Raw genomic sequence first — 9,423 nt, 5'->3', positions numbered from 1 at the left:
AGATCATCTGCCCAGTGAAAACAATGCATTCAGTGGCTAAGGTAACTTTTAAACTAATGAAAGCCGCAGTGGTACAGCGGTAGCGTTGTTGCCTCACGGCAAGAGGTTCTCCTGTTCCATTCTCTGCTGGAGTGCCTTCTGTGTGGAGTCTGCATGTCCTCCCCATGGTCGAGTGGGCTCCGAAAGACATGCGTGAATGGGCGTGCCTTCGCTGAAGGTTGGGCGTTGGGCTGGCAACTCAGCACCATAAAAATCTACTGCCAATCATTAACAGACCGGAGTTCCACTGTGGCGACCCCTAACCAGGAAAAGCCGAAAAGACAAACAAACATTGTATGGCTTATGAGTCCCAGTTCCTTAAGTTAAGTAACAGTATGGAATGTAAACCTGAATCAAATGCTTTGAATAGGTCTAAAAACAGTGATGAAACCGTTTTACCTTGATTTTGTCTTTCATATAGTTCATGCAAGTGTTAGTAATGCTAGTGCTGAGGTGTGGCCTAAATCCATGCTGTCTTGTGATTAAGTTGCTCTCTGTTAGACAGGTAATCAACTGTACATGAACAACTTTTTCAAGTATTTTAAACAGAGGGAACAAGATGCTACAGTAGTTTGCCAGTTCAACAGATTTGCCACCTTAAAACAAGGAAATAACATAAGACCCAGAGTGCTGGAACTATAGCTTTTTGGAGAGACAGAGAGAAAAAGATTTACACATACAGATACTGGGTATGCAATAGCTTCTGCAGCTAGAGATATTATACTGGTAGGCTGTCTGCTGCAAGAGAAGTGAGGTTCAAGTTTTGGGAAAGTTTTTTTTAATCTTAGTACAACTTGTGGTAAGCAAGAAGGTGGTAGTGACACCATCTGTGTCACTTCTGATGTGTTGGGTGCATACTACTCAACTTGCAGACACTGAAAATAGGAACAAAGACCCCTGAAAAGTAGGAACAGCCAGCCAAAAATCTGCATATTGCATTAGCATAAATTTTGAAGAGCAAAAGGCATATAACTCTTTCCAATTTCAGACTGAATGTGAGATACAAATCAGAAATACATGCTAAAAAATATAGAGTGAGTGACAAAAATAATGGGAAAATATAAGGACATTATCAAAAAGAGAGTGTAAAATCTATAGACTGCAAAGAAGTCTGTTGCAAAATTCTATCACACCAGATCATTTATCTTTGTTTCCAAAAAGGGAGGTTTAAGATGTGTGTAGTCCCTCTTTAAAATTATTGTTGCCACTACTATGTCAAGTTATGTAGTGTGGTTTACTGTGTACTAGACAGTTTCAAAGATGATGTGATGGTGATTCAGAAAATGGTGTGAAAGGGGTAAATCAACCCTGGAAATAAGGGCATACCTTCAAAATTATGGAACTCCTGTACCAGGCCTAAAAATATGATGTTCTCTAAACATTCCCTATTTTGGAAGATCTGGTTGGTTACAATGGATTTATTTAAAGAGCAGCATTTATGGTGTATGAATTGCATTTGAATGCTTTGTTTTAGTTTTGTTTCACTTGTGAAAGATCAGGGTTGCAATTTTTTTTTTTTACCAAACTGTGAAAAAAAGTTTACGGATTGTGAACCAAAATTGAATTGGGAGTTTGTGGTTTTCCTGTAAACTAGTATAGTAGTTTTGCCTAGCCTTTAGGAGCAAGGCAGATTAACAAGGAATTTATGGAGTCGCAGTTCCAGGCTCACATCTAGAACAGGTCCTGATGCATTAGCTCCCACTTTGTGTCTGAAATCCTGTGATATACATGCATGCATACATACATACAAGTATTTCAGGCATGGGCAATAAAGCCCTTCTAGTCTGTCAATATACCAATTCAGTCATTCTCATAAGTGTCCAAGTTGCTCTTAAAAGATATCTAAACTAGTATTTGCTTTCATATAACTGGGTAGTCTATTCCATGCATCAACTACTCTCTTACAGAAGCAGTATTTTACAGTGCTTACAGAAGCACCATTTGTTTCTATATAATCTTCAACATATGTTGACTGATTATTTCCTACTACTTTTTGATAGCCCCTAACATTCCCACAGGTAGTTGTCTCTAGATGGCCTATATACCTGAATACAGTCTTCTCTTAAATATCTATACGAGACAGTGTACAAGTTCAGATATTTTAGTCTTTCATAATAACTTAAATTTTCATATCCATGGATGCCCTTGGTATATTTCCACTGTTGTTGTTGTTGTTTGTCTTTCGGCTTTTCCTGATAAGGGGTTGCCACAGCGGAACTCCAGTCCGCTAATGATTGGCAGTAGATTTTTATGAAACGCCAAGGTGCCAGCTCGATGCCCAACCTTCAATGAAGGCACGTCCATTTACGCACGCATGTCTTTCGAATGCTACCCAACCGTGAGGAGGACATGCAGACTCCACACAGAAGGCACTCCCAAGCCAAACTGAGAATCGAACTGGAGAACCTCTTGCTGTGAGGTAACAATGCTACCACCGTACCACCGCTACTATTTCCAATTTACACATGCTTGTTTTTTTATAAGGTTTCTATATTGTTATTTCATACTCGAGTTTGGAGCTAATGTAACTTAGAAACAATGATTTCATCAAGTTCCTAGACTGAGTTTTTTATACAACGACTACTTCTATAACTATAATTAACGAGTTGGTTGTTATTATTAGAAAAAAAATCATAGCTGGATCTACCCATATATCCAGGTTCTTCACTGAATCAAATATTTCAAATCACTGTGTGCTGTATTAAAATATTCACTTTTCAGTCTATGTCTCCCAAATTTCATATGCTTAGTTTTTGATGTAGTTATCAAAATATTATTCTCCTGTGCCAAAATGGCCAATTTAATCAAGTTCTTTTGCAGACATTCCCTAGCTGTAACACATGTAAGCAGTTTACCTATTTTCTAGTCATCTACATAGACTATAGAAACACCTCAAATAAAAAAGACAGATCTGAAGTTCACAATCTAAACAATTATGGGCCTATGACAGAGCCCTGTGGGGCACCATTGATTGTAACCTAGATTTCACCTCTCCATTTGCTGTGTGCATCTATGCATCTTATTAATAGTACATCAATACTTAGTTGTTCTAATTCATTGATCAATGTTTTGTGTTTGACCCTATCAAATACAGAACTCTATATACATTACATCACCATCATCATCATCATCATCATCATCAACCCCCTTTTCCCCCATTTTCTGCATGGGGTAAGGGTGTCATGTCAACTGCCGCTATCTCTTTCTATTCAGTGCCACTCTCCTCCCTTCATCAACACTCATGCCTGACTGTCACAGGTCTTCTCTCACACAATCCATCCCTTTGCTGGATGCCCTTGTTTTCTCTTGCCTTCTTCCTGTCTGTCCAATATCTTCTTCACCAGATTGTCTTCTGTGTTTCTGCACATGTGCCCAAACCACCATAATCTCTTTTCTATGACCTTCTCTACAATTGGAGCTACTTTAGCTTCTGCTCCAATATCCTCATTTCTTCATCTATCCTGCAATGTGCATCCTGCACCAGTCTTGGGCCCTTCATCTACATCACTTCTAGCTTCTTCAACTTTTCCACATTTACTGCCCAGGTTTCTGTACCATACAGTAGTACTGGTTTCAATATTGTCTCGTTCACCTTACTTTTCAGCTTCTTTGGCATTCTTCTGCCATACACTACCCCGACACTTCATGCCAGCTGGCTGCAGTCCCTCTGATTCTAGCTTTGACTTCCTCATTCAGACTTCCCTTCTCTTCATCCACCCCTTCCAAGTACTTAAAGCCATTAACCTGTTCCACTAGTTTCCTTATCATCTCAATTTTCAGCTTCTTCTGATTTATCCCATTTGCTGCCATTACATCTGTCTTGTGTGTACTCAGTTTCATCCCATGTGCCTTATGTTTTCCATTCCATTCCTCTATCCTTTGCTGATGTTCTTGCTCAGGGTCTGCCTGTAATGCCACATCATCTGCAAACAGCAACTTTGTTGATATGTCCCCTCCAACCTGTTTGCTAATGTACATCATCAGTATGACCAGCAAACTCTGATGCACACCCACTCCCAATGGAAACCCCTGTGTGAGACCAAACACTGTTCATACACGAGTCACTGAGTCATTCTGCATAGCTTGCACTAATTCTACCATTGTTTCTGTGACTTTGAACCACGGCAGTACTGCCCAAATCAGTTTTCTTGGACCTTGTCATATGCTTCCACCAAGTATAGGAATGCAGAGCTGGACTCTTTCCTCATCCCTAGATTCTTCTCAATGCAGTCATCAGGGTCAGTTGTACTACATCCTGATCTGAATCTGAAATGCTCATATCCAGTCTTGCTTTCTACAATTCTGCATATTCATTTATCAATTATCATGCAATGTGACATGAGCTTGACACCTCTGTACTGCCCACAGTTGTGAATGCCCCCTTTGTTCTTGAACACTTGCACCAGTATGCTTCTTCTCCTCTCATCGGGGATACCTCTCTCTCTCTATACTGCTATGAGTACCCTCAGGATCCATTTTTCCCCTGTCTCACCAAATATCTTTCTCATATCTGTTGTGACCTCATCTGAGCCTGCTGCTTTCACTGACTTCATTTTCCTAAGTGCAGTTCTTATGTCTTCTATGGTCGGCTCCTTGTCTCTCATTATAGGGTGTGTCTGGGGTTGTACAGCTTCTGTGGGGTTTTCTTCATTCAGAAGCTGCTGGATGTACTCCTATCTGCCTCTGATATCTTGTGGACTAGTGAGCAGGTGGTTGATGGCATCCTTTATGAAGAGTGTCTGACTATTTTCTTTGTCTTTCTGTCTTTGCCTTGCACTCCAATATAGTTTTTTGTGTCATCTGCTGAGTCACTTTTGCGAAGTTGTTAAGAGTGCCTCCAATGCCTTGTTATTTATTAATGCAACTCTTCTCTTAGCCTCTTTATTAGCCAAACAGTATTCCTTCCTAGCTTGGTACATTTTCTCTGTCACCCACTTTTTCCTGCGCTCCTCATTTCTTTTGAGGACTTCTTCTGCATTCCTCCACCAGCTTTCCTAATGTACCTTATTTCCATACCTGGCTCAGATGCAGATCTGTTCTGTATTCCTCAGGCATGTTGTTTAGAGGTGCTGACATTCTTCTTCAACTCCATCTATTTCTACTTCTTCTTCTTCAGGTGCTACAGCCCTGAGTAATTCCTTGAACTGTTGTGCTTCATCTACAGTCAGCTTCCTGCTCTTTAGCCTTGGCTTGACCTTGGAGCCTTCTCTGAGCATTGCTTGCTCTGAGCTGACTGTGGCAACCAGTGGTTTATTTTGTGGTTGACTGTTTCAAGTGAGGATGGCCTTGAAAATGTTGATTCTAACCCAGTGTCCTTTCCTTACTAGGAATAAATTGACCCCAGTTGCATGTTGGCTATTCTTGTATGTGATCTTCTGACTCGCTCTCTTTCTAAATCATGTGTTGGTTGCTATCAAGCCAGTTGCCAGACAGAAGTCTAGAACGGCCTCTCATGTATTCCTGTTGCCCCACTCATGTGAACCTGGGCACTCCTCATATTTTGTTTTGTCTGTCCCAATATGTGCATTCAGATCAACCATTACCAACCACAAATTCATGTTCTCTCCTTTACCAGGTAGAGCCTGCAACAGCTGTCTGAATGCACTCTTTTCATCATTATCCCAAAACTGCCGTGGGGCCTAGGCTGGGATTATTAACACTGACCTGTCATTAGGCTAGATTCTGATTGCTTATTGATTATTTCCTCATAATTAAATGACCTACTGAATAAAAGGTACTGTAAATTCATGCTGAAGTGTTCTCAGATCATTATTAATTCTGTCTCCTCCCTGTGCGTTGTTTGGTTCCAGTTTATGTAGTTTGTTTTCATTATAAGCAAATTTTATTTCAGTATCTGACTTTACCTGGATGTTAGTAGGACATTTATTACCCACTTTGTGGACACAAACTGCTTTGCATAAAATTTTGTAAATATGTCTATAATTTGTTGTGTTTGAGAATACATTTTAGAATCGGCACACACTATCACTTTGCATACCTTTATTCCTACCACATCTTATATATCTATAAAATGATTTATGTTATGCTAAAGATGTTTATATGCATTTTATTCAAATGTTTCTTGATCTTGCATCACATTGTTTAATTTTGTCTGTCCAGCTTGTTTAAGTTTTAAAGTTATTGTATGATCTCTTCTCTATTTCTTATAGTTTTGTCTCTCATCTTAATCAAGTATATTGTTTTTATGAAGACATATCCTCCTGACCTTGTGTGCCTAGATTCTGACCTTAATCATTTTTGATTTTTTGCATTCAAACAAATTCCCTTTCCACATTCCTTCTGCAGATCATTCCAATTACTTTTGCATAGCGACCATTTTCCTTCCATGTTGTCGATTACTAATCTTCTATGCATTAGTTTAGATTTCAGTCTGGCAAAATTATCTATCAGTAATTTAACCTTTATGGCCCCATTATCACTGCATATTAACAATGGTAAAACTTGACAGGAACTAACAGTCATTTCTTAGGAACATAAAATGTCCAGTATGTTCTCTTCCCTGGTAGTTGGTTTTATAATCCGAAGCAACTGTTATTCCTGAACATAGATTGTAAATGCTAATGTTGTTTAATCAATGCAAATACTGCTGCTGTTGAATGAATATTAATCCAGCCTTTCTAATGTTGTTGAAACAATATTATTCCAGTCTGTTATTTAAGTTTAAGTTTAAATTTAATGTTTAAATGTTGTTTAAGTCTGCAGCCACTGTTATTTTCCCTGCTGTATTTTATGGAAGAAATGTATGAATTCCTCTAGGGCAATACTTGACTTCTGTAGATTATACACTCCAACAACTGTTGTATGTTCCAGGGTTGTCTTTACTGTCACAGTTACACAATCCAGTTAAGCTTTATTACTAACACTCTTAGTATTATCAACCGGGACAAATACATCAAATGTTGCTATCTGCGAACTGTTAAAATTCTCACCTGGCAAAAATCTTGTCTTGTCTTAGTCAAATACTCCAATACAGCTACTGCCAAAATTCTCTTCCCCTCTACTGACAACTGCATGTCATCCTTTCTAAAATGTATGTCTGCCCAAAATTAGGCTTGGATGTTCTATACATTTGCCATGGCAAATAAATAGACCCCTAATAATTTTCAGCACTGAGCACAAGGCCAATAATCGGGTCTATTAATACCAAAATCTCACTTACGCGAATACCTAAACGCTGACACAAATAGCAAACCGCAAGAACACTGAACGTCTTGAAGCGTGAAATTCGAAATATCGAATTCCCATAGTTGGCCAACCCCACCGCCCGCTACGTACTACCTACCCAAACAAAATAATTAATCCACACTTCCCCATATCTATACTTCACCCATATATCCCATATCCTAATCAAACATGCACTACACACAAATATATTTAATTATAAACAAACAACACCCAACTACGGGAAAAGTGTAATTTACGTATATATATTCACCTACACAACTATATTACTATATATACGCTTAACGTAACCCTACTTCTAACCCTAAATTGTAGGTTACATGTATTACTATTTATGCTCTTACCTTAACCTGCACCCTAACCCTAAGGTCAGTAACTATTGCACATTTACGTTAGGGAGCTAAACCGGATAAGGGCCAACTATGGGAATTCGATATTTTGAATTTCGCACTTCAGGAAGTTCGATGTTCTCACGGTTCACTATGTGTGCGTCAGCGTTTAGGTATTTGCGTAAGTGAGGTTTCGGTATTTTAATATAGACACCAATAATCCAGCAGTGTTTAGGAGGGTATTCTTAAATTTCATAACTGCGAATATTGTTGTAGATTTTTTTTCTAAATGACACTATTTAAAATGCTTTATATCTGTTGTGCATGATTATTTATATTTAGTGTAAGCCATATACCCGCGGTAGTGGTGCTGCGGTAGTGTTGTCGCCTCATTGTCAGATGCTGTCCGGTTCGATTCTCAGCTAGAGCGTCTTCTGCGTGGAGACATGCGTGAATGGGCGTACCTTCGTTGAAGATTGTGTTTCAGGGCTGGTAACTCGGCACGTAAAAATCAACTACCAATCATTACCGGACCAGAGCTCCACTGTGGCGACCCCTAACCGGGAAAAAGCCGAAAGTCACAACATAGTTGGTGTAAGCCATGGTGCAGGTTTGTCTTTGACTTTTCTCAAGTTGAGGTGCAAGGGAGTTTAATGTGGGGAGGAAGGTTTTGTTAAACAGTTACTGTGAATCATCTGAGCGTAGTGTTTTTAATGGTTCCCAGTTGCTTTGCATAAGGTTAGATATGAATGTTTTCTTATCAAACGTGGTTGCATTTCTATTTTATATTGGGGGTTTCTATGAATTCTGAAATGTCTCCATATGGTGAAGACCAATTTATGATAATTAATTATGTCAGTCACAATTCCCGTATAGATAATTTTGTTGGATTGCTTGTCAGTATACAGTCTGAAATAACTATTTTTCCAGTGACTTTATCTGATACGTGATCATGTATATCAGCTGTGTTAATCAATCCAGATTGATACTAGGGTGAATGGTTTAATGATTACAATTAGGCCAACCAGTATTAAGGATACCTAGGATTATTGTTTCAAGAGATATATATGTACTTAGCGAGGATATCACTTCAGAGGCTGATTTGTCTACACTAGACAGCATACAGACTGCTGTTATTAGAAATTCAACATTATTGATCTTTAGTACTTGTATGGGGTGCAAGGTAAGTTCAAAAGCTTTTGAATATGTAATGGCTATACCATCAGCTCTTTTACCGGTACATTCATTACAGACAATGTTGTAGCCAGGAGGCAGTTTTTGTTCACTTTCTATGATTTAAGCCAAGTTTCCATTAATGTGATTATGTCAGAGGCATAGAGAGATGTCCAGCTATGCAGGTCTGTCATTTTATTATGCATATTATGGACATGTATACGGCACAAAGTTTTAATCTAGTAAGGCTGCCCCAGAACAATGTATTAAAATTATTCAAGACAGTATTATATTTGGCAGGTTGTAAATTAAATGTCCCCACTTTTTCGAAATTAATTTGTATTTAAGTTTATCCTGCTGTTTAGGTTTCTGCAGTAAGACTTGGATATACCTGGCTTACTTATTTCTAGATGTTTACTTTGTTTGCATACCTCAATCTCTTACCTGTGTGGGAAAGGTGGGGGGGGTGATCAAACATAGTGATATATTTTAAATATCGCTCTTATTGACTTAAGTTGCTATAACAGTAGGATTTCTGTTAGCGTGCATTTTCTGGAAGATGTAAAGTCTGAAATTGAAATGTACATTATTATTTAGTGACTTCAATCCTCAGTGATTTGCCAGAAAACAACAAACTCATGAGGAATAGTCCAAAAATGTGAGGCAAAAATCTGCACAT

The sequence above is a fragment of the Protopterus annectens genome, chromosome 6.part1 (assembly GCF_019279795.1).
Source record: "Protopterus annectens isolate FY-2018-M chromosome 6.part1, PAN1.0, whole genome shotgun sequence".
Classification (NCBI taxonomy): domain Eukaryota; kingdom Metazoa; phylum Chordata; order Ceratodontiformes; family Protopteridae; genus Protopterus; species Protopterus annectens.
The sequence above is the reverse complement of the archived record's forward strand: the minus strand, read 5'-3'. Positions refer to the sequence as shown.